The sequence below is a fragment of the Chiloscyllium punctatum genome, chromosome 32, assembly GCF_047496795.1.
Source record: "Chiloscyllium punctatum isolate Juve2018m chromosome 32, sChiPun1.3, whole genome shotgun sequence".
NCBI lineage: Eukaryota > Metazoa > Chordata > Chondrichthyes > Orectolobiformes > Hemiscylliidae > Chiloscyllium > Chiloscyllium punctatum.
Genome location: NC_092770.1, coordinates 65,073,323 through 65,097,492, shown reverse-complemented (window position 1 = coordinate 65,097,492; position 24,170 = coordinate 65,073,323). Strand labels below are relative to the sequence as shown.

At 43.5% G+C, this 24,170-nt stretch overlaps 1 protein-coding gene across 3 annotated transcripts in view; it reads right to left on the bottom strand.

Moving 5' to 3' along the window:
• The window catches only part of cntn1b (contactin 1b), a 750,295-nt gene that overhangs the window by 604,355 nt on the left and 121,770 nt on the right, over positions 1 to 24,170 (bottom strand). The gene's annotated exons all lie outside the window — the stretch shown is intronic.

Genomic DNA, 24,170 nt, shown 5'->3' with positions numbered 1-24,170 from the left:
TGTGCAAGCTCCACGCAGTCACCTGAGGCTGGAATCGAACCCAGGCCCCTGGCGCTGTGAGGCAGTGGTGCTAACCACTGAGCCACTAGACCACTCACAATGTTTTGCATCATCTCAATTTTTTAAAAAATTGTGTCCTCTATATCCAACACAATTGTAATTTTATAGAATCAAGGTAACAGCATGAAAACAGGCCTTTTGGCCCAACCAGTCCATGCTGCCCAGTTTTAAATTAGACCCATTTGCCCGTGTTTGGTCCATACCTTTCCATACCTATCCCATCCATGTGCCTGTCCAAATGTTTTTCAATGACAAAATTGTACTTGCCTCCACCACTACATCTGGCAGCCCGTTTCAGATACTCAACGCCTTTGGTGTCAAATAATTGCCCTGCTGGACTCTTCTGAATCTCTCCCCTCTCACCTTAAACCTATGCCCTCTAGTTCCCCTACCATGGGGAAAAGCTGTTGGTTATCTACCTTATCTCATGATGTTATAAATCTGTGTAAAGGTCACCCCTCAGTCTCCTACTCTCCAGTGAAAGTCGTCCCAGGCTCTCCAGCCTTTCTTTATAACTTCCGGTCCAGGCAGCGTCCTAGCAAATACTTTCTGTACAATTTCTAGCTCAATCATATTTTTTTCGATAGTAGGGCAACCACAACTGCACTCCAAATGTGGGCTCACCAACGTCTCGTACAGCTGCAAGGCGCTCCAACTGCTATACTCAAAACTCTGACCAATGAAAGCAAGCGTGCCGAAAGCCCTCTTCACCATCCTGTCAATGTCCACTTTCAAGGAGCAATGACCTATTTCCACCTCGATCTCATTAGCCTATAACACTCCCTAGGGCCCGACCATTGACTGTGTAAATTGTGCTCTGGTTTGACCCACCAAAATACAACACCTTTATTTATCTGAATTAAACTCCACCTGCCATTTGTCAGCCCATTGGCTTCCCAGATAACCTTCTGTACTGTCCACTGTACTACCAATTTTGGTGTCTCCACAAGGGTTATTCAGTTTCCTAACTGGAAGGTGTACATATAAAGAGAAGCAGTGAGTCTTGTGTTGATCCACGGGGACCTCCATTTTTTAACCTTCCTCCAGTCCAACAGATAACCAGTCACCATTACGTTCTGTTTCATATTACTCAGTGAAATTTGCTTCCACACTGCCATCGTCGATTTTATTTGCAGTTGACTAAATGACAATTATCAAGGCCTTTTTTCTAAATCCATGTCCAGTGCAAGTCCATTGCAATACAGTTGTCAAGGTCTGCAAAATGGGACCACACTACAGCTGGACTGCAGATAGGTAATCCCATTCAGGAGTCAAAGTAGTCAGTGAAGTGAGGTTTTTCTATGAAGAAAATAATTATTCATTACAACACTTGAAATATAACATTCAAATTATTTAAAATGCACCTACTGCTTAAAATGGTCTTTAAAAAGCATTCAGTATTTGCAAAAGCTCATTTACAAAAAAAAACATTATCTTGCAATACATTCCAGTTTTAATTCTGCTGAAACAAGAGATGGAGAGTTGGAGTGATCTGATTGTGTTCTGCCTCCAGCCAAGCCAGACAGGTGCTCATAAACAGTCACAGCTTCTACTGCTGTTTGGCACTGTACCCCAGTGTCTCGTTCAGGCTCTAGCTCACCATCTCACTGCTCGGTTTTTGGTGTGGTAGTTCATTACCATGAGGGTCACGACAGTGGGCAGTGCCCCTCCATTTCATCCCAGATTTCCAGTCAGGAAGGCGAATTGCCCATCTAATTGGTCCTGAGATCTGGTTTGGACACTGCCTGGAGGGTCGGTGTGGATTCGATGGGCTGAATGGCCTGCTTTCCCACTCTAAAGGTTTAGTAATTCTTAAACTTCACAATGGAACATTGATCCAGATACCAGCGATTTTATTAGTTGCATTCTTTGGGAGGTAGTGGACCTTGATATTTCCACTACTTTTCCTCAGGACCTTGACAGAGCTTTGGGAATGCTGGGCTGGACAGTTGTCTCACAGTAGGGCTAGTGGGACAACATTCACTTGTACCTTCAAAGTACAAACACCTCCGAACATTAGGTTAAAAAACACACTTGTCAACCCAGCCCTTAAACAGTTCCCCTGTCACCAATACCCAGTTTTTGCTCATGCACAACACTGCTGGGGTGTTCATGTTTATATGATGATTTCCAGAATCTCCCAGATGAGAGGAGTTAACCTGTGGTTTTGTTGCCTTGTTGCAGGTTAACAAGAATGTTGCTCGATCCTTAGACCCTTGCCAGTTAACATGGTATCACACAGCATCATATGGAACAGTCCTGTCTCTTTTGCATTAAATACTTGCTCTGATGTAAAGTCCTAAACAGCCAGATTGACTTGAAATTCCAGCGAGTGGGGTCAGTTGCAGTTCCACCTGCTGACCTGAGCTCTCCAGAGGTCTTGAACTGTCAGATCCTGAGCCAGTCATTTCCAGCCAGGAGCTCAGTGTGCCCATTGGGTTAACTGGTGTACAACCCCACCTAGACCTGAAATGGGTGCAGCCTCTGTCAAGATTAGAGTGGTGCTGGAAATGCACAGCAGGTCAGGCAGCATCCGAGGAGCAGGAAAATCAACATTTCGTGCAAAGGCCCTTCATCAAAAGCCGTTCCTGATGAAGGGCTTTTGCCCGAAACATCAATTTTCCTGCTCCTCAGATGCTGCCTGACCTGCTGTGCTTTTCCAGCACCACTCTAATCTTGACTCTGATCTCCAGCATCTGCAGTCCTCACTTTCACCATGGGTGCAGCCTCTTGCCCACTCCTCTACAATTCAGGCAGGGTCACGAGCTCGACCAGCTTTCCTCTCAACTACAGCATCAATGCAAGTGAGCACCAATCACCTGCCTGCGTCATCATTGCAGTGACAACGCCAATTCACCAGCGTTACAGCTGATTTTAATTTACAATTGGCCGTGCCTTACCCATCAGTCCAGTTTCAAGTGGTTCTTTTAACAGCTCCTTCTCCCTTATTTGAATACTGCAGAATGATTCCCCTAATTCAGACTTGTGTGTGCAAACATCTGAGGTTAATTTTCATTAATTTATTTCTAATTACCACAATCACTGCAAAGGTGAGGTGATAACTGCTAGGTGAGTTTATGGCACCTGATTCATCTTGTGATTCAGAGGCAGATAACAAGTTCCAGTTGAATGTTTTTGTCTTCCCATTTCCTCAGAATTTTGGGAATCACAGGACCCTGTGATAAGTGAATATGGAATATCATCATACCGGACTTGCATGCTATGCTGTGAGAATTACTGTATTGCCAAGCCCAGTCACTTCACTTTAATACTGCAATGGATTACAACAGATTCAATGCCATTCACTGGGGACTGTTAAAAATAAAACGTTGTTCCTGGCCTTTATGGAAACAGAACAGTTATGGTAATGTAGGAAACACAGAAACGACAAGCAATGCAATGACCCCATCTAAAAACTCCATTAAATTTGGCTTTAAAGAATGCATACTGCTTTTCCTTAACTCCTCCACATTTGTTCAGAAGAATTAATTATGTCCTGGATTATCAATTTGAAAAGCGTTTATACCACTGAAAATAAACTGACGGTTCTGACGCTGCTGGATTTATCTTGAACCCTTCTTACAATTCCCTAGTTTTCTGGATTCAGCCCTACATGAAAGGAGCATTGAAAGATTGTGACCAGTAACTTCAGACTTGTCACCCTCAATTCAGCCCATCTGGTCCTGGCAACTTAACAGCTTTAAATAAAACTCGGTTTTTGAATACCTCTTAATTAAGTTTTAGTCTATCGTGTCTCTGACCTACCATTACAACTTGGGCAGCATCACTTCTGTTGGTGAAGAAAGTTGCAGAGTATTGATTTTTCATTGAACCTTGTAAATGCTATGATAATTGTGCAGAAACTGATCCAAATCAGTACCATATCATAGAGGCTGTAGCTGACTATTTGAATGGAAGTAAATCAGAATTTATTAACTGAAAATTTAATTGGAAGATTGCTGTGAAAGAAGGTATGTTTTATATCAAATATTACTTGCTTGTTCTGTTTGCAACATTTTTTCTGAAGTGCCCACCACCTTTATTTAGAATCCTTGGTGAAGGAGTAGCATCATCTTAGAAATACACTCCTTTCAGTACAAAAGAATCACCATCACTTGAGAATTATTGTCAAGCCTGGTCCAGTTACTTAACTTTAATAAAGTAATGGATTGTAACAGATTCATGATTAAATTCACTAGATTCAATGCCACTCACTGGAGACTGTTAAAAATAAAAGTTGTTTTTGACCTTTGAATTGAATTGAATTGAATTTATTGTCACGTGTACCGAGGCACAGTGAAAAGCTTTGTCTAGCGAGCAATACAGGCAGATCACGCAGTTAAGTAGCATAGATAAGATTAGATTAGATTACTTACAGTGTGGAAACCGGCCCTTCGGCCCAACAAGTCCACACTGACCCTCCGAAGAGCAACCCACCCATACCCATTCCCCTACATTTACCCCTTCACCTAACACTACGGGCAATTTAGCATGACCAATTCACCTAACCTGCACATTTTTGGACTGTGGGAGGAAACCGGAGCACCCGGAGGAAACCCACGCAGACACGGGGAGAATGTGCAAACTCCACACAGACAGTTGCCCGAGGTGGGAATTGAACCCAGGGCTCTGATGCTGTGAGGCAGCAGTGCTGACCACTGAGCTGCTCATAAGTAAATAATAGGTAAACAGCAGCAAAAACAAAAACATGTTAAAAGTTTGTGAGTCCATTAGTATTCTAACAACAGTGTGGTAGAAACTGTTTCGAAGCCGGCTGGTGCGTGTGCTCAGGCTTCTGTACCTTCTCCCCGATGGTAGAGGTTATAGAAAAGCAATGCCAGGGTGGGATGGATCTTTGAGAATGCTGGGGGCCTTTCCTTGACAGCGGGCCTAGTAGATGAATTCTATAGATGGGAGGTTGGCCTTTGTGATTGTCCGGGCCAAGGTCACCACTCTCTGTAACTGTCTCCTATCTTGAATGGTACAGTTGCCATACCAGGTAGTGATACATCCAGACAAAATGCTCTCAATGGCATATCAATGGCTCTATTCCTGATGAAGGGCTTTTGCCCAAAATGTCGATTTTCCTGCTCCTCGGATGCTGCCTGAACTGCTGTGCTTTTCCAGCACTACTCTAATCTAGAATCTGGTTTCCAGCATCTGAAGTCCTTGTTTTTAGCAGCAATAAAAGGTGGCAAGGGTATTTGCTGACATGCCAAAATTCCTCAGCTGCCTGAGGAAAAGAGACGCTGTTGGGCCTTTGTAACCAGTCTGTCAACATGAAGAGTCCAAGAAAGCTTGTTGTGGATATAGAACAGTTATGGAAATGTAGGAAACACAGAAACAAGCGTAGGACATTTAGCCCTTTGATCCTGCTCCACCATCACAACTGGTCCTCTACTTCGATGCCATTATCCTATTCTCTCCCCATACCACTTGAAAATTTAAAATTGTATCAGTCACACTCTTGAATATACCCCATGACCCGTCTTCCACAGCATTCTGTGGTATCACTATTCTGAGTGCAGAAATGTTTTCTCATCTAAGTGATCGACCACATGCCCTGAGACTGTGACTCCAAACTCCCAAACAGGAAATACATCCTTTCTGTATCTAGTTTGTCTAGCCCTGCTGGAATTTTAGATCTCCTCTCATTCATATCTACAATATAGTGAATATAAGCCTAATTTTTCCTCATATGACAATCATGCCATTCTTTGTATCATTCTAGTGAACCTCCATTGAACTCCCTCTACGATAAGTATATTCTCTCTCGCGGAGGGAGACCAAAACAAGTCCTGATGTAGTCTCAACAAGACCTCATGAAACTACAGGTAGACATCTTTATTTCAAACTCAAAACCACTTGCACTAATTGATTACTGTTCCTGCTTTTTTACTCCTGGACTAGTGTACTAGGACAGCCAAATCCTTTTGTACAACCAGGTTTCCTAAAGTCTCACCATTTAACAATTCCTCTTCCTTTCTGGTTCTCACACCAAAGTGTATAATCACATCTAGCCACATTATCCTGAACCTGCCAAGTCTTGGCCCATGCACTCAACTTGACTAGGTCACCCAGAATTCTCCATGCATCCTCCTGACAATTCAAAACTAGCTTCATATGCTGAGTGCACTAAGAAATATTGCATTTGATTCCCCTATCCAGATCAATTACACAGATCAGGAATAGCTAGGCCCAAGTACTGAGACCCGTAGTACACCACCAGTCTCTGCCTGCCACGTGGGAATAGAAACCTGGATGTAGGCTTGCTCACTGAGCTGGAAGGTTCATTTTCAAACCTTTCATCACCATATTAGGTAAATCTTCAGTGAGCCTCCAAATGAAGCACTGGTGGTGTAGCCCGCTTTCCATTTATATGTTGAATTTCCTAGGGTAGGCGATGTCATTTCTTGTGGTGACATAATTTCCTGTGGTGATGTCATTTCCTGTTCTTTTTCTCAGGGGGTGGTAAATGGGATCCACATCCATGTTTTTGTTGATATTGGATCCCACTTACCACCTCCTGAGAAAAAGAACAGGAAATGACATCACCACAGGAAATGACATCACTGACCCTAGGAAACTCAAACATATAAATAGAAAATGGGCTATACCACCAGTGCTTTATTCGGAGGCTTGCTAGATATGTTACCTAGTATGGTGACAAAATGCGTGAAAATGAACCTTCCAGCTCAACAAGCAAACCTACATCCAGAACCTCAACCTGAGATACAAATCTTCTCAAAGCTCGCTAATATAAAACCTATTTATTCCCACCTGGAGCAAATGGCTGTGATCATATGTGTTCTGAGAAACGTTCTGCCTGCTTTTAACAATTTCATGGACAAAGTAGTTACCTCCTGGGTTTCACAAAGGCACCCCTCACGACAGGATTATTGAGCTTCACGAGGCAACTATTACAAACCAAGACACAATTCAATTCACTTTAGGAATGACTTCCTGCCACTATACGTATAACACTCAGGACACAAGGGAGTGAGAGCTTGGTGATGTTCCTAATCTATACAGCAGGAGAAGATCATGTCAGAAATATAAGAGAGAAAAGAGTTAGAAATATAAAATATACATATCTGTGATCTTCTGGAAGGTGTACATGGGAACTCTGATCTCTTAAAACATGCCAGCTCCACCTGTACATTTACATAGCACCGTTGTTGCTGGTGTGTCAATTACATCAGCGAGTGCACTATCACTCTAAATGTACAATGCAAAACAACACAGTCTGATGAAACAAAGTGATCTGGCACATGAGAATTTGCAATCCAGAAGACTCATAAAATAAAAATGTAACTGCTCTGCACCAGATCCAGTCGAGCAAGGAGCAATATTTGAAGAATAATCCTTTCCAACGAGGAAGCTGTGACATTTATATTCCAGCTATTACATGTTGACATTTTGGAAAGATTGCTTTGGTTTCCCCTCATGTGTCACGATTTAAAAATCACTTGGGAGGCATTTAAAGCGTGACACTTTGGAAGGAAATGCTTAGTGTTCCATGAATAGTATTTAAATGAGAGGATCAGGCAATGAACCAAGATGGACAATTTAACCCACCCTAGCTCATATCATTGAAAACAAAATCCTTCTCCCTCCATCCAATTGCTGCCGAAGTGATTTCAGGCATTTCAATCCACTATTCCTTCCACAAATCCTTTCCATAAAAAAATATTATTTCTAAAACGTCCTATCATCAGACACACATTTGTCTTTTCACATTTTAAATTTGAGCTGTCTTGCCCCATGGTCATAGTGTAACACGAGGTCAACTTTTAAATTAACGTTTCCGATAAAACTGTTCTTGAAAGACGCACCGTCCAATTTCCCATTGTCTCTGACATGAGCACTGGCCTGAATAGATTTGATATCTGGGTAAAAACAATGACTGCAGATGCTGGAAACCAGAGTCTAGATTAGAGTGGTGCTGGAAAAGCACAGCAGGTCAGGCAGCGTCCGAGGAGCAGGAAAATCGACGTTTCGGGCAAAAGTCCTACATCAGGAATACAGGCAGGGAGCCTGAAGGGTGGAGAGATAAGTGAGAGGAGGATGGGGGTGGGGAGAAAGTAGCATAGAGTACAATGGGTGAGTGGGGGAGGGGATGAAGGTGATAGGTCAGTGGGGGGTGTGGAGGGTGGAGTGGATAGGCGGAAAAGAAGGTAGGCAGATAGGACCTCACTAACTGCATTTAACCAGCAGATCAGGAACTCTTCACACGGTCTTGAAAAGTAATCTAATTTTATCCAGTCCCTTGTAATTTAAGCAGCCAATTCAATACTCACTGAGATTAGGACCTCCCTACAAACATAGGATCTAACATTCCTGTGAACTGTCTTTTTGCTTTTCTACCTTCAACTATACATATCTCCACAAGGCATGTGAGAGAATTCAAGGTTCAGAGGATAATCCTGGTTGAGGAAGAACTGAAGCTGATGGCACCAAACCGCAGCAACATCATTAGCAAGACCCAACCAAACACCACAGAGCTGTCAAAAAAAAAATGATTGACCCTCAGACAGAATGACTTGTTGGAAAGTTAAAAGGGATGGATTTGTGATGGAAGTGGAATAGGCTGAAAAGCTCATGACAACCCATTGACAAATTAACAGTGATGGAGTTATGATTTTACTATGGGTTTTGGCTTCCGACAGATCTTCCCTTCATTTCAGCCACATGCTCCCTGCACTGTTGGCACACCAAGCCCTTTCACAGGCAGACTGACAAAAACTGTACAGCTTCCCCCCACAGTGTTTAGGCTTCCAATTGTCCAATCCCGTGTGACAGATCAGGAGATGGTTTGGTTCTGACTGCACTGCGTTGTGCTCTCATTGTATTGCAATTTTCCTTTTCATCAGAGAATAAAAGTAGAGACAGAATGAGGCCAGGTATGCCGGGGTCTCTGACCCACTCTGCTGCACCTCATTTCCAGCACCAACGTTTGAAATGCACCAGGGGAGGTACACCTCCAGCCTCACTTTCCAGAGGATGTGCACAGTGTCCTCAGTGTAGGGGGAATAGAGGAAAGCCACTCCAACACACCAGACCCGCACTGACCATGAGATCGTAGCAAAGGACTATAGCAGAAACAAACACTGAATGACAATGTAAGGTCTGTATTGTAACTCTATCAATCTCACTTTGCTCAATATTCCTTCATAACCTGCACGTTGCTTTGAGATGATGGAAATTTATACAGAAACTGTGCGCAGGACCTGGAAGAGACGTCTTATTCCTTTTGAGACCCTTAGCTGTCCACTCAACACATTCTTACAACATCATCACAGTGGGTGGTATTTAAGGCATTCTTCAGTATTAACCCTTTCAGACCCTTGCACAAAACAGTGAAGCAGCTTTGGATTTGAATGTTCTTCCAAAGCTCTCCCCTCATCCTTAACTAACAGGACAGCCAGTACAATAGGTGAGTGGGGGAGGGGAAGAAGGTGATCCCTCCTCAGTGTGCTCAGGATTTTCGTGTACTGTAACTCTACAGGACAAATCTTGACCTGCATATTTTTTGGCATATGGGACTTGTCATTCCACTCAGTAATGGGGTCAAAGTGCACGATCTCGTTATTTTTCTTTCCTTCACTGCAGCTGCTCTGCCTCATCAAAGACGGGGTGAGACTCAACATGATACAACTTCACAGAATTATAGAATCGATGCAGTACAGAAAACAGACATTCGGCCCATCATTCCTCCGCTACTCTCCAAATGAGCATCACACTAGATAACTCCTGATGGACAGGTTGTTGGCACTCTGTACAGGTGGTAGATAGTCCTACCCAGGCAATAAAGGTCACTGCAGCCCTACTTCAAGGAGAGCTTCCAGAGTGTCTGAAGTTTTGTTGATCCTCCCCTGGAAAGCTGGAGAATCGAGAACGCAGGACCTGGTGGGAGAGTTATCTTTTGGCCATCCAGCCACAACCTCAAGACCAACAACGGTGATTTGGCAGCAGTTATAGTGTTATAGAGCTGTACAGCCTAAGTCCAACTCACCCACGCCAACCAGATATCCTAAATTAATCTGGTCCCATTTGGCCCATATTTCTCTAAACCCTTCCTATTCATATACCCATCCAGATGCCTTTTAAATGCTATAATTGTACCAGCCTCCACCATTTCCTCTGGCAGCTCATTCCATACGTGTACCATCCTCTGCATGAAAAAGTGCTCCTTAGGTCCCTTTCAAATCTTTCCCCCCTCACCTTAAGCCTAATTTTGGACTCCCCTACCCTGGAAAAATGACCATGTCTATTCACCCTATCCACACCTCTTGTCATTTTATAAACCTCTATCAGGGTCACCCCTCAGCCTCTGATGCTCCAGGGAAAACAGCCCCAGCCTATTCAGCCTCTCCCTGTTGCTCAAAGTATAAGTCAAACATGGAAATCTTATCCCTCAGAATCCCCTCCAACAATTCTTCTGAACAGTTTATCTGAAATGTATGTAGAGTTGCTTTCAAAGAGGATAGCATATGTGTCATATTCAGCTGGTAATAACACATATTTAGAAATGGCCTCTCACTTTCTTCAAGGTTGCAGGCATGCAAGAGGCCACATAAAGTTCACTTTTGGGACTATAAACAGAAATGGAAGTTGGAGTGTTAGAACTGGAAGAGAAGGCAGGATTGCAACTTGAAAATCATGAGGTGCATTCCATTTTTGAACACTATTGCTTTTGAAGCAGTCAGAGGGAGGATTCCAGACTGAGCAGCAAATCTTTTGAGTTAGCGATTCTGCCTGAGAACACTTCCCTGATTGGTCGAGCTAGAGAGTGCTTGAAAGCTGGAAGAGTCATGAGCAGCACAGGAGAAGAAACATCTACAGCCTACAGACAGAAAGCATATCCCCCTCTCTCTCTCTCTCTCTCTCTCTCTCTCTCACACCATGTGGAACAAAATGACAGAAAAACGTAGAAAATTTAATAGAAAGAATTTATACAAGAAAGGACCCATGTTTACTCCATCAACCATCAAATCTGAGAACAACAGTAACTACACAGACAGCAGCACATCATTGAAATCACTGCACAGAGGCTGGGTCCCATCACCAAGTCACCCTTCATTTACTAGTGCACAGGACACTGGCTGTAGCCAGCCAGCTTGGAGTCAGTCCTCAACTGAGGAGATTCTAATTTCCTGGTTATGTTGGTCAGCTAAGGCTTTCCTGATTGATGTCGTTACCCTGAGCTCATCAAGGACTGTGTAGTCAACAAGATTCAGCTGGTTACAATCACTAGTAATCATTGCAAACATCTGTAGGGCTATGGGGAAGTAACTGTCACCTTAAGGTCTGGTCTTTGGAATTCTGCTTACATTGACTGTATATTTTTCCGCAGTGTTTGTGTTAAACCATTTGTCTCTCTTAATCATGATTGACTGTCTTTATATTTGAGGAGTGGAGTGCAGTTGTAGATTAAAAATCCTTTCTTTTCATTGATCTTGTTAGGTGTGCTGTAACAACGAGTTTTTTTTTCCCTGTTGCTTTCAAAATAGGTGTGAAATGCTTCGGTCCGAAGCAGCAAGCAGTCAGGCAAATTGTTTACTTTCATTGAGACCTCATACATTCTTTGGCACCTTGTGGAACAGTGGGGATCTCTTATTTGCGACTCTCCCACAGACTTCGATCTGTCACAGTTGTAAACATATACTGCTGTAGATTCATCCCACTCTTTTAGAATGGCGATGGACGGATGAAGATCTTTCGGGTAGTCATGAGCTACACTTGGAATTCCTCTCATCGGTTTGGCTATTATCAGGATGAGAGATGGATCTTCTTCTCCAGGCATCAATGGTAATGAGTTTTCTTTTGGGAATACAATGTGGACTTCATCAATAAAACTTCTCCCTGTGAGTCAAAGGCCAGAGCATAAATGCTGATGACTGTGGTGCACCTATGACAGTTAATGAAGTGCCATAAGATTGGGCCATTCAAGCAGAGCATCCAAGGCTCTATTCCGATGGCAAAACCAACTCGACAAAGGTTATTGACAGTCAATCCTTGACAATAGAAAGTGCATCTTCGACAGTTGCCACTCCCTGGGCAGGACTCACTGAGGGCAGTGATATCTAGTTGAAGTCTTGATAGCTCATGAAGTACAACTGGATCTCTTTTTTCTGGACAGTCCCTCTTGGGAATATCCACAAATGTTGTCCTATTTTAAGGTACAAAGTTTAAACCTTTCTTTCTTTCCCCAGCCAGGAGAAGGGGAGGGGGGAGGGGGGGGGGGGGGGGTCAGCCTATTTTCAGGGCATAATTTCTAGCCTTTACGTGGGGTAAGCAGAGCGTATTCTGATGGACTAGTCACAGATGCTGCTGCCCAACACAGATGCAGGACTCTGTGCTTCTGTCACCACAGTCCACAGTACCACAACAGTACCACCCTGACCACAACATTGTTTGATCATTCAAAGTAATTTTGGTGCTTGCTGTACAGGGAGATGGGAGGAATATTGTTCAAGGAGGGAGGGGAGAAATGAAAGCATTCTGTAGCATTCCGTCACATTAGAAACATTCTTCAGTTGACACAGGACTTGGCAAATGGACCTTGGCAATGCCTGTGTGTGATTTTGTTTAACCTGGAGGCCCTGGACTACTGTCATGGTCCACACTGTCTTTATTTGTGATTAGATTTCAGTGACTTGTAAACAAGATGAGCAGGTCCTCTTTATCCCGCAGTTTTCTTCCTTCTTGACGGATTAGACTTTTCTGACCTTGCTCTGACAGTGACGACTTCCTTATGGACTGCACCTGCCCTGCCACCAAGAATGGTTGTGGCTGGAGCAAGGAGTTCCCGATGGAACCTCACAGGGATTGCCAGAGAGCACAAACCTCTCCACCACATGGAAGAGCCATTGGTAACCATAGCTTTTGTTATAGAACAATTTCACTGCTCTGAATGATTTCACTCTCTATCTGGAAGCAAACCTTGGAATTCAAGTTTCTAATGTGACAGAAAACTACACAGTGCTTTGACTTCTCCTCTCCCTCCTTGAATACCATTCCTCTTATTGCCCCTGCAGCAAGCACCAAAATTACTCTGAACGATCAAACAATGTTACTATGATGTTTCCAGGCAAAGTTAATTATCATTGTTTGGTTCTTCTGTATATGCTGAAAATGTGTTGCTAGAAAAGCGCAGCAGGTCAGGCAGCATCCAAGGAACAGGAGAATCGAGGATTCGGGCATGAAATCCTGAAAGATTCCTGAAGAAGGGCTCATGCCCGAAACGTTGATTCTCCTGTTCCTTGGATGCTGCCTGACCTGCTGCGCTTTTCCAGCAACACATTTTCAGCTCTGATCTCCAGCATATGCAGTCCTCACATTTTCCTCTGTATATGCACAACCAAACTGATATATATCAGAAAAGATCATTGACTCCCTATAGTGTGGAAGCAGGTCATTCGACCCATCAACTCCACACCGACCCTTTGAAGAGCATCCCACCCAGGCCCACTCCCTACTCCATTCCTGTAATCTTGCAATTCCCATGGCTAATTCTCTGAGAAATGACACTATGGGGCAATTTAGCTTGGCCAATCCATTTAACCTGCACATCTTTGGACTTTTGGAGGAAATTGGAGCACCCGGCGGAAACCCAGTGAGACACAGGGAGAACATGCCAACTCCACACAGAGGGTGGAATCAAACCCGGGTCCCTGGCACTGTGAGGCAACAGTGCTAACCACTGAGTCACCTAGCTACCCAGTTCTCATGCTTTTTGAAATGGTAAATCTATGTAAACTTGTAATCTTATAATTCAGACTGAACTGTTCCGGATGTTAGTCAGGTAGCAAATCCGATGTTCACGTTCTGTCTATCTGGCCGGTGAAATTTGTGTTTTGTGCCTTGGGATAGAAAAGCTTTGCTATGACTTCTTTAACTCGACCAGCTTCTGTTTGGGTTTTGGGTTATGTACCTGTCAGTTTGCTGTTTCTCTCCCTTCAGGGACTTGATAGAAGTGGGATGAGCTTCAAGGATCCTGGAATACACATTGGTTTAATCAAAGATTCAGAACTGCAGCATCAAACAACAGCCTATATTACCCTCTTTTCCTTGTAACTTAGTGACCTCGTGAACAGGTGTTAAATACATGGGGTAGAGCTGAGCTGATGCTAAATTGGTGCCAGAAAATCTAGGCTGACTGAAGCTTTTGGACTGTCAATGACTTCAACGTGAACTGGAGTATTCTGAGAGATTCCAGGGTTCCTTTCAATGTACATGAACATCTCCTATTATTGTGAAAAGGAACTACATTTCGTTGATTTTTTTCTGCTGTGCAGCTATTAGCACAACTCACAAGAAATACCATTATGAAAGGAATGCAACATTTAGACTGAGTGCTGATTGGTTGGTAAATGGACAAGATCGCCATGGAGAACGCACTAGTTAGATGATTCATAGCCAAACGTTGCAGACCAAAACAACATGTACACATGCAGCAACTGTTTCAAATCAATAACAGTAACTTTCTGGTTTGTTTTTTAAGGAAAAAGACTCTATGAAATGCCTTTACTGATCAGAATCAACATACCTAGTTCCAACCTTAAACACAGCTTGGCAATCAACTGTCAGTCGTTAACCAACTGAGGCATTTCAACATCCAGAGTGCATTTGCTAGCCATCAGCACCCTCCTCTCATACACTATAAATATTGCTTTCCTGTTACACTACTATTTCTTGTGAACTTTCCTGATGAATACACAATGAAGAACTTGGATAAAAGATGTATTTTTTAATAATACTGAAGCTCCTATTATCTAGGCCAAGATTATGCCCAAAGCCAGATTGATCAAAATGGAATAACTTGATATTCATCTCATTTGCAGCTTGTGGGATCTTGTTGCAAGGAGATGCCCTGCGTGTTGACAAACAATGGTCCATAAGTTTCAAATTATTTGTTACTTGAAGTGCCTGAATGACTCTGAAAGATGTGATATGTAGGGCAAGATCTAATTTTGAATACATTTGTATAAATCTCAAGTTTTAAAGCCAAACATGCGAACATTACTTATAACACAGCCCAATCATAAAAGATGGGCTGGATTGTAAATTTGTTCCATATAGTGATCTGTCGTAAACCCAGATTGCTTGGTTCAACATTCTTCAAGTTCAACTGATCTGGCTGTAACTTAAGGGGGTAAATATGCAATGTGGTGCAATTTGCTTCTGTCCAAAAAAGTGTTATATTCAATTCCCTGGTACGCTCAGTCATTTACAAACTCAGGCAAGGAACTAACCACAAGTGTAGGATTAACACTCAAATATCTCTGGGTTAAGGAGGTATAAAAACAACACCCAGAGTCCCTTTGCCTAATCCTGGTCAAGTAGCAACAGCAAACTAAATCTACACAGGTTAAAAAAAAGTTACTGAGGTCACGTTGATCACAAAACCTTCTGGTTTTGTTCATTTTCTTGTTTGTGTGAGCTAGCTGTGCGTCAAGTGGGACTCACGCATTTCAAAGTAATTTGTGTATGTACTCTTTCCAAGGATATTACAAGAATGCACCACCATTGGGTGAGATAGTATAAATCAAACATCTGCATGTTGCTATCTTGCAATACTGACTGATCACCTCATGAGGGTGCAGTTGAGCAACTTGAAATTTCCCCCTTCCATTGCCACCAAGTGGTTGAACATAGGTACAGCATGATGGTGGCTCCAAACACAGCACCATCCAAAGCCAGGAATAAGTTCTTGTTTTATCAGATTTAGAGATGAAAATCAACACAAAGTGCCAAAATATTCAGCAGGTCTGGGAGCAATTGTGGAATAAGACACAGAGTTAACATTTCAAGTCCAATTTGACTTAGAGGTACCAGTGCTGGATTGGGGTGGGCAAAGTTAGAAATCACACAACACCAGGTTATAGTCCAACAGGTTTATTTGGCAGCACTAGCTTTTGAAGTGCTGCTCCTTCATCAGGTGGTTGTGAAGGGAGGTGATGAACCACCTGATGAAGGATCAGTGCTCCGAAAGCTAGTGCTTTCAAATAAACCTGTCGGACTATAACTTGGTGTTCTGTGATTTTTAACTAAGTCCACTTCTTTCAAATTCTGAAGACAGTTATATTAGACTCAAAATGGTAACACTAACTCCTCCACAACTTCTGAAGGGTCACACCAGATTTGAAACGTTAATTCTGCTTTCTCTCCACAGAGGCCACCAGATTGACCGAGTTTCTCCAACACTTTAGGTTTTTATTTCAGATCTCCAGCATTTTACTATTACTAAAGGTCAAAAGTTCTTTCCTTTGAAGCGATAACGTCGTTTAGAGAGGAGAACAACCAAAATAGAAATGGCATAGAAAGTCAATTATAAGCAAGTGAAATAATGTTTGCAGGAAAAGTTATGCTATCTTTCTTTCACTAACATCCACTGGGGTCTAGAACATTCACAAATAAATTGACTTTAATAGAGAAATGGAGCTGGTGCAACAAAAATAAACTTCAATTTCCACACGAGGAAATGTCGATTTTCCTGCTCCTCGGATGCTGCCTGACCTGCTGTGCTTTTCCAGTACCACTCTCATCTTGACTCTAATCTCCAGCATCTGCAGTCCTCACCTTTGCCTAGTTCAATTTCTACACATCCAATCTTAACCACCCACCACCTCAATGTACTTCACAGTCAATGAAGCTCTGGATAATAAAATGAAGCACTGATTGAACTGTAACCACTGGTATATAAAACTAAGTAGTCATTTTCACACAGCACCAAACCACAAACAGCAAGGCGATAAGAAGCAGATCATTGGTTTTATTGATATTAATTGAGAGATAAAATTTGGGGGACACTGGGGGTAACCTCACTGCTTTTCTACCAAGTAATGGCAGAGAATCCTTTACATTCATCTGAGGAGGCAGACAAGGCCTCAGTTGGATGTCTCATCCAAAAGACATCTTTTGACAATGCTGACAGAGGGAATGCTGCATTATCAGAGGTGCAGTCTGCAGTACTGAGGGAGTGCTGCATTGTCGGAGGTGCAGCCTGCAATCCCTCAATACTGAAGACTGCACCTCTGATAATGCAGCACTCCCTCAGTACTGCAGACTGCACCTCTGGGCAATGCAGCACTCCCTCAGTACTGCAGACCGCACCTCTGGGCAATGCAGCACTCCCTCAGTACTGCAGACTGCACCTCTGATAATGCAGCACTCCCTCAGTACTGCAGACTGCACCTCTGATAATGCAGCACTCTCTCAGTACTGCAGACTGCACCTCTGATAATGCAGCACTCCCTCAGTACTGCAGACTGCACCTCTGACAATGCAGCACTCCCTTAATACTGCAGGCTGCACCTCTGACAATGCAGCACTCTCTCAGTACTGCAGGCTGCACCTCTGACAATGCAGCACTCTCTCAGTACTGCAGACTGCACCTCTGGTAATGCAGCACTCTCTCAGTACTGCAGGCTGCACCTCTGACAATGCAGCACTCTCTCAGTACTGCAGGCTGCACCTCTGATAATGCAGCACTCCCTCAGTACTGCAGACCGCACCTCTGGGCAATGCAGCACTCTCTCAGTACTGTAGACTGCACCTCTGGGCAATGCAGCACTCCCTCAGTACTGCAGACTGCACCTCTGACAATGGAGCACTCCCTCAATACTGCAGGCTGCACCTCTGATAATACAGCAGTCCCTCAGTACAGCAGACTGCACCTCTGACAATGCAGCATTCCCCCAATACTGCAGATTGCACCTCTGACAGTATAGCACTCCCTGAGGAAGTGGTCAGCAATGCCAGCTCCCTTGGGACACAATGTGATGACCCTGGCGTCACAGGTAGGAAAGCTGCAGCATGTACCTAAGGAAGGGTTGGTGGGGTTGGATGGGAGCAGAATCCACCATGATTGCCAAGTCTATGTGTGCAGAGCCCTCTGATATTTCCGATGGTAGCTGGAGATCTGGGAAGGGGATCTGGTGCAAGGACACGTGTACAAGAGACCCAGGTGATCGACTGAATTGCAGCACTGAGAGCGAGGAGCCACGTGGACAGGAAGATTCCTGTCGATTCCGAAGACCGAATCTGGCTCACATAGTCAAGGAGCTTTAGGAATAGGCTTTCTACTACCTGAACTCTGCTCCTCAACTAACTAGAGGTCAGCTGATAGATCAGAAATCAGGGCCATAATCATAACTTATAAACAGTTTGTTTCTTTGAGTTAAGCTTTCCCATTAAGCTTTATAAAGGCCAGACGCTAATGGAATGAACTCCCTTTTTAAAACATCCTTGCAGTCCACGTGCTTGAATTACAAGTAACAGGAGTTTGGATAAAAGTTGCAAAAAGGTGATTGACCGAAAGGGGACTAACTAAAGCAACGGATCAACACCAAATCATTATGCTGACAACCAAATCTCCACAACACAAGCAGCAAAACAAGGAAACACTAATGTGATTGAGTAGGAAGCGAATTTAAATCATTACCAGGAATTCTTCTTCACAGAGTGATCAATACATGAAAAGGACTTGCAGATTGGACAGAGAGATGTAACTCTGTCTAAAGCAGCTGCACGCTATAATCAGAGTCAGTGTGAGGTGGGACTGTCTGGGATATATATGTTCTTCCAAATACAGATGAGCTCTGATAAACCAAATAGACACCTGATCCATCTTGTAACCAAGGCTCAAAGAACAAGGTGGCTAAATGCAGCAAGCCTGTATACACCCCCTTACGGTGTCAGATAGGAAGGTAGCTGAGGTATGCAAAGGAGAAAGGACACAGCTCAGAGGCGAGTTCCTATGTGAATTTACCGTGTGTACTGACATTCCAGGATTCAACACGATCGGGTGGTGTTCACACTTAAGCCAAGTAGACCTTCAAGTTCTGGTCTATGGATCTCAGGTTGAGAAAAGAATGAGGCACGGAAAGGTTCTACACTGACGTTCACCGAGTTGACAACAGTGACAGGGTCAGCATGAATCTTGCCTGAGAACATGATGATGATGAACAACCCTCTTAACCACAGAGGTCCTTGCGGGTCAGGATGTTGACCCAGTGACAGTGAAGGAATGACAACATTGCTTCAACTCATGACAGTGTGCATCTTGGAGGGAGACTTGCAGCTCTTATCCGTCTGGGTGGTAGAGGTTGTGGGTTTAGAACATACTGTCAAAAGACCCTTGGAGAGTTGCTGGAGAGCTTGTAGATGGTACACATTCAGTGCTGGTGGTGAATATGGTGAATGCTGAAGGTGGCGTTTGGCTGCCAATTAAGTGGCTGCTTTGGCCCGGCTAGTGCGGGGTATTCCATCATACTCCTGACTTGTACCTTGTTGACGGCGAACAGCCTTTGGGGATTCAAGCGGCGAGTTATTCGTTGCAGGATTCCTAACCTCCGACCTGCTCTTGTTTGGGCACTATTTATAGGACTGGTCGTGTTTAGTTTCTGGTCAATGGGACATGTTGATGATAGGGCAATTCAATGGCAGTAACATTGCTGAATTTTACAAATGCATTTGAAGGGGAGACAGATATGCACAAGGTGGAAGGAACAATGGATAATGGGGAGATGAAGCAAAGTGGAAGGTAATTCGTAATCAGCATAAACAAGAGTGCAGAGCACTTTGGCTAGTCTGCTTCTAGGCTGTGATTTTGCACAGTAGTTTCTAAGCTGCTGTTACTGCGACAGACCTGTCCATTTCTCCATGGGGAAACAGTGCTCTGGGAGTGCTGAACCGTCCTTCACTCAGCACCTGCCTCCTTTCAATAATAGAACAATTCGCATATAAAAGGTGGGGGCTGCAGGGAAGGAACAGGAAATGGAGGAACGGAACAGCTTCCAAAAGTAACAACCCACACCTAATCCATTTACAGCCTGAAATACAACACTTCTCTTCGATAGTGCCAAATAATGAAAAGGAACACGCGTGTTTAGGTCATCTTTAAGCGGGAGATGACTTTCAAACCAAATTAAGTCTTTGTGAAAGGGGGACAGGGGAAAGAGAAGTTGACACAATACACTGACCTATTAGCATACCACTGCAGCTACTCACAATGCGCTTGATCAGATTCTGAGAGCTTTTATTGCAACAAATCCAATACTAATTGAATGTTAGATAGAATCATGACAGGCTGCACTGCAGCAGTGAGGTCTCTTGTTCAGGCATTTGGTGAGTGACTCCCAACTCCAGCACTCAGTAATGAAGGGAAGGTTCATTGGAGACTGGAATCTTCAGCTCATTCACACGGTGAGTCAGAGGCCAGTCAATCAGGCAAGTTGTAAGGATACAATGCTCAGATAACATGGAGAAAAACAGCTGCAAACAAGTGTAAAAATATTCTTGGATAATCCTTATTCCACTTAACAGCAGATTCAAGAATGCCACATAAAGTAGTAAATCTGACAATTATTTACATTTTCTATCACTTTAAGGCATTCATCTGTGTATGGACCGACATGGGTCAGTCTAGACAACTTGTGTGAGCAGGTTTTGAATGTGATTTCTATCCAGGTTGTGTTTGCTAAAATCCCTCAGAGTCTCGCTTGCACTGATTTAACAAAACAGATATCATCATCATTTGCTGTTCTAATTTAACATCATAATCATTAAGATTATCAAATTGTCATCGATTGTAAATGGTCTCTCCCCTAGCTGCGCCAATGCAATCTCACTGACATTCAATTCTAATCTTTCCGAACTATGATTTTACTCAAGGGTACCACTGTAATAAAAGATGGCGTTTGCATGATGTATGTCAAACTGACTGATATTATCTCGCCCTAACACCAACAGCTCACATTTGTGTAATGCCTTGAGCCTCATAAAATGTCTCACAGTGATTCAGGAAAGCATTATCAAAATGAATCTGAATCAGAGATATGTAAACAGACGTGCAAAGCTTTGTCAAAAAGATGGGCTGCAGGGAGGATACAGAATTAAACAGGGTAAGGATGGAGGGTGGGAGTGGGTGCAACGTCCAGAGTTGGTGGTCCAGGGAACTGATGTGCAGGTGCCAGTGTTGGGCTGGGCTGGACAAAGTAAAAAATCACACAACACCAGGTTATAGTCCAACAGGTTTATTTGGAAGCACTGGCTTTCAGAGCTAGTACTTAGTGGTAATTAGTGGAACAGGATCATAAGACACACCTTATAGCAAACGATCACAGTGCAATTAAAACGATATATTGAACAAACCTAGATTGCTGTTAAGTCTTCCATCTTTTAGAATGGGATGCAGGTTTTGGTCCAGGTTGCGTGCAGCAGGCTGACCTGGGGTGAATTGGGATAGTTCTGTTTCAAGGTTACAAAGGCGAGAATGAAATTTCAGCAGAAGAGCTAAACAGGGCCAGAGTCAGGCAACACCACGCAGGTGAAAAGAGCACAGACGTGTGGTCAGGAACTCATCCCATGCAGTCTTGATCAGCCCGAGATAAATACCAGGTACAGAATCATAAAATTGACACAGTGTGGTAGCAGGCCATTTGGCCCATCGAGTCCACACTGATCTCTGAACAGTATCCCTCCTAGATCCACCCCCGAACCCTATAACCTTGTATTTCCCATGGCAGATCTGTGGACACTATGGCCGACCTACCTAACCTGCACATCTGTAGACTGTGGGAGGAGACTGGAGCACTCTGAGGAAACCCACACAGACATGGGAGAATGTGCAAACTCCACACAGACCTGAGGAATTGAACTTGAGACCTCAGAGCTATGAGACCACCATGCTAACCACTGAGCCACAGCACTGTCCTGAGAGGGATGAAGCCAATGTCTGGAGAGAGTAGAGTTTGTAGGAGAAAGTGAGGACTGCAGATGCATGAGTACCAGAGTTGAAAAATGTGGCGCTGAAAAAACACAGCAGGCCAGGCAGAGTCTGTGCCAGGACTGGAAGACAACGGTTTCTGTCATCTTGGCTCTAAGTGGAGGAGATTTCTGCGCATTCAGTCTGAGATGAATGGACAATGGAGAAGGGGAAGAAGACTTAGAATGAGGTACCATCAGTATACATGGGAAAAATAACAAAATGATCTTGGATAACGTTGTGAGGGCAACATGTAGGTGATGAATACAAGATGGCAAAGACATATCTCAACCTTATGGGTGCAAGAAAGAGAAGCTTTGTAACACTTCGAATCCTTCGAGTTCTTCGAGTTTCTTTTTATATTTTACAGGATGTGGGCATACTAACGTTTATTGGCCATTCCCCAAGGTCCTTGAGAAGGTGGTGGTGAGCTGCCTTCTTGAACTGCTGCTGTCCATGTGTTGTCAGTAAACCCACAATACCATCTGAGGGAATGCCAGGATTTTGACACAGCTAGAGTGAAGGAATGACGAAATATTTCCATGTCAAGACGATGAGTGGCTTGGAGGGGAACTTGCAGATGGTGGTGACCCCAGGTATCCCTTGTCCTTTTGGATAGGAGCGGTCATGGATTTGGAAGGTGGTACCTAAGAAGCTTTAGTGAATTTCTGAAGTGCTCCTTGTAAATTGTACCTACTGACTGTTGCTAGTTGGCAGGTGTGAGTGTCTGTGAATGTGGTGCCAATCAGGCGGGCTGCTTTGTCCTGGATGGTGTAAACCTTCTCGAGTTGTTGTTGCTGGAGCTGTACCCATCCAGGCAATAGACCCACGCAAGTTGAGTCCCGTTGAACTGGACAAAAAATAGAGAGGCCTAGCAATGTTCCTACATCAGCTTTAGTAGCAAAAGCAGTATATTCCTGCAAATAGACAAAGCAGTGAGCCAAGACACTGTTCCCCTTATCGTCACCTTGATCTTTGAAAAGGTTTACATCTAATAAAGGAGCTGGAAGTGCTGCACCAACCAACAGGAATGGCTGGGACTTCCACAATTGACTCTTTGCTTTTCACCCTATCAGAAATACAGCGGGGACTAACGGAAGCAGCAGAATGCTCCCACACCAGCACATGCTGGGAAATGCCCAGACGAATAGCTTTTGCCCGAAATGTCGATTTTCCTGCTCCTCGGCTGCTGCCTGATGTGCTGTGCTTTTCCAGCACCACTCTAATCTAGAAATGGGGTCATGCCCCTCAACCTTTCACTTCCTCAAGGTTTCTCCAGTGTGTGAATACCAAAGTGAAGCTGTCTTTCTAGCGCAACAGCAGAGGCTACATCAACTGCAGGTCATTGGCAATGGTGGTCCCCATGAACAACATCATCAAGTATGTTATGGACCAGAGCAGAGCCCCTCAAAACATACTAAGAAGGTAGTCTAGACTCTCATGTTATCTTATTTTACAGGTAAATATGAGGTGCTGTGTTCCAGATGCAATTCAAATGGTCAAACTGTTCAATGTTTGGCAAAACACAATTTATTCAAACAATTTATTCCAACTCAGAGGCCATAAGTATGCTTGCGGATCAAAGCCTGACAAACTCTCCAAGCAGCACAATCTTCAAGGACTCTGAAAAACTCAATTAAATATACTCATCAGCAGAATCTCTAAACATTTCACATGTGTTACCTCAAAATATATATCCCTAGCATATTTACATAAATGCCTAAGAAATAGGGCATCAAAGAAATTTACTGGATTAGTGGTGCTGGAAGAGCACAGCAGTTCAGGCAGCATCCAACGAGCAGCGAAATCGACGTTTCAGGCAAAAGCCCTTCATCAGCCCTCCTCTCTCTACAATGCCTGCCTTGAAGAAGTTTTCCTCCTCTCTCTACAACAGCATCTGCAGTCATTGTTTTTATCCCATCAAAGAAATTTAGTCCATCAAGCCTACTTGGCCATCGAATATGATCAATCACCTCTAACTTCAGTATCTGTTCCTATCTCACTTCTTCTATGCATACTTTGATCTCTTGGAAGATAAAAATTTTATCCATCCCAGCCTTAAATATATTCAACAAAGGTGGCATTCACAGAATTCAAAGGCAGAATACTCAAAAGGTGCACAACTCTTCGGCTGAAGAAATTTCTCCTCACCTCACTCCTAAATGATAACACTGCGATTGTGTTCCCATGTTCCAGATTCCCATGCTTGGATGAAAGAATCTCTCAATGTCAATCCTGCCAAGACCCTTCAGAATCTTGTAGGTTTCAATCGGATCATTTCTCATTCTTCCAGTAAACGCAGTTTACTCAACCTCTTAATACAAGACAAGCTGCTCAT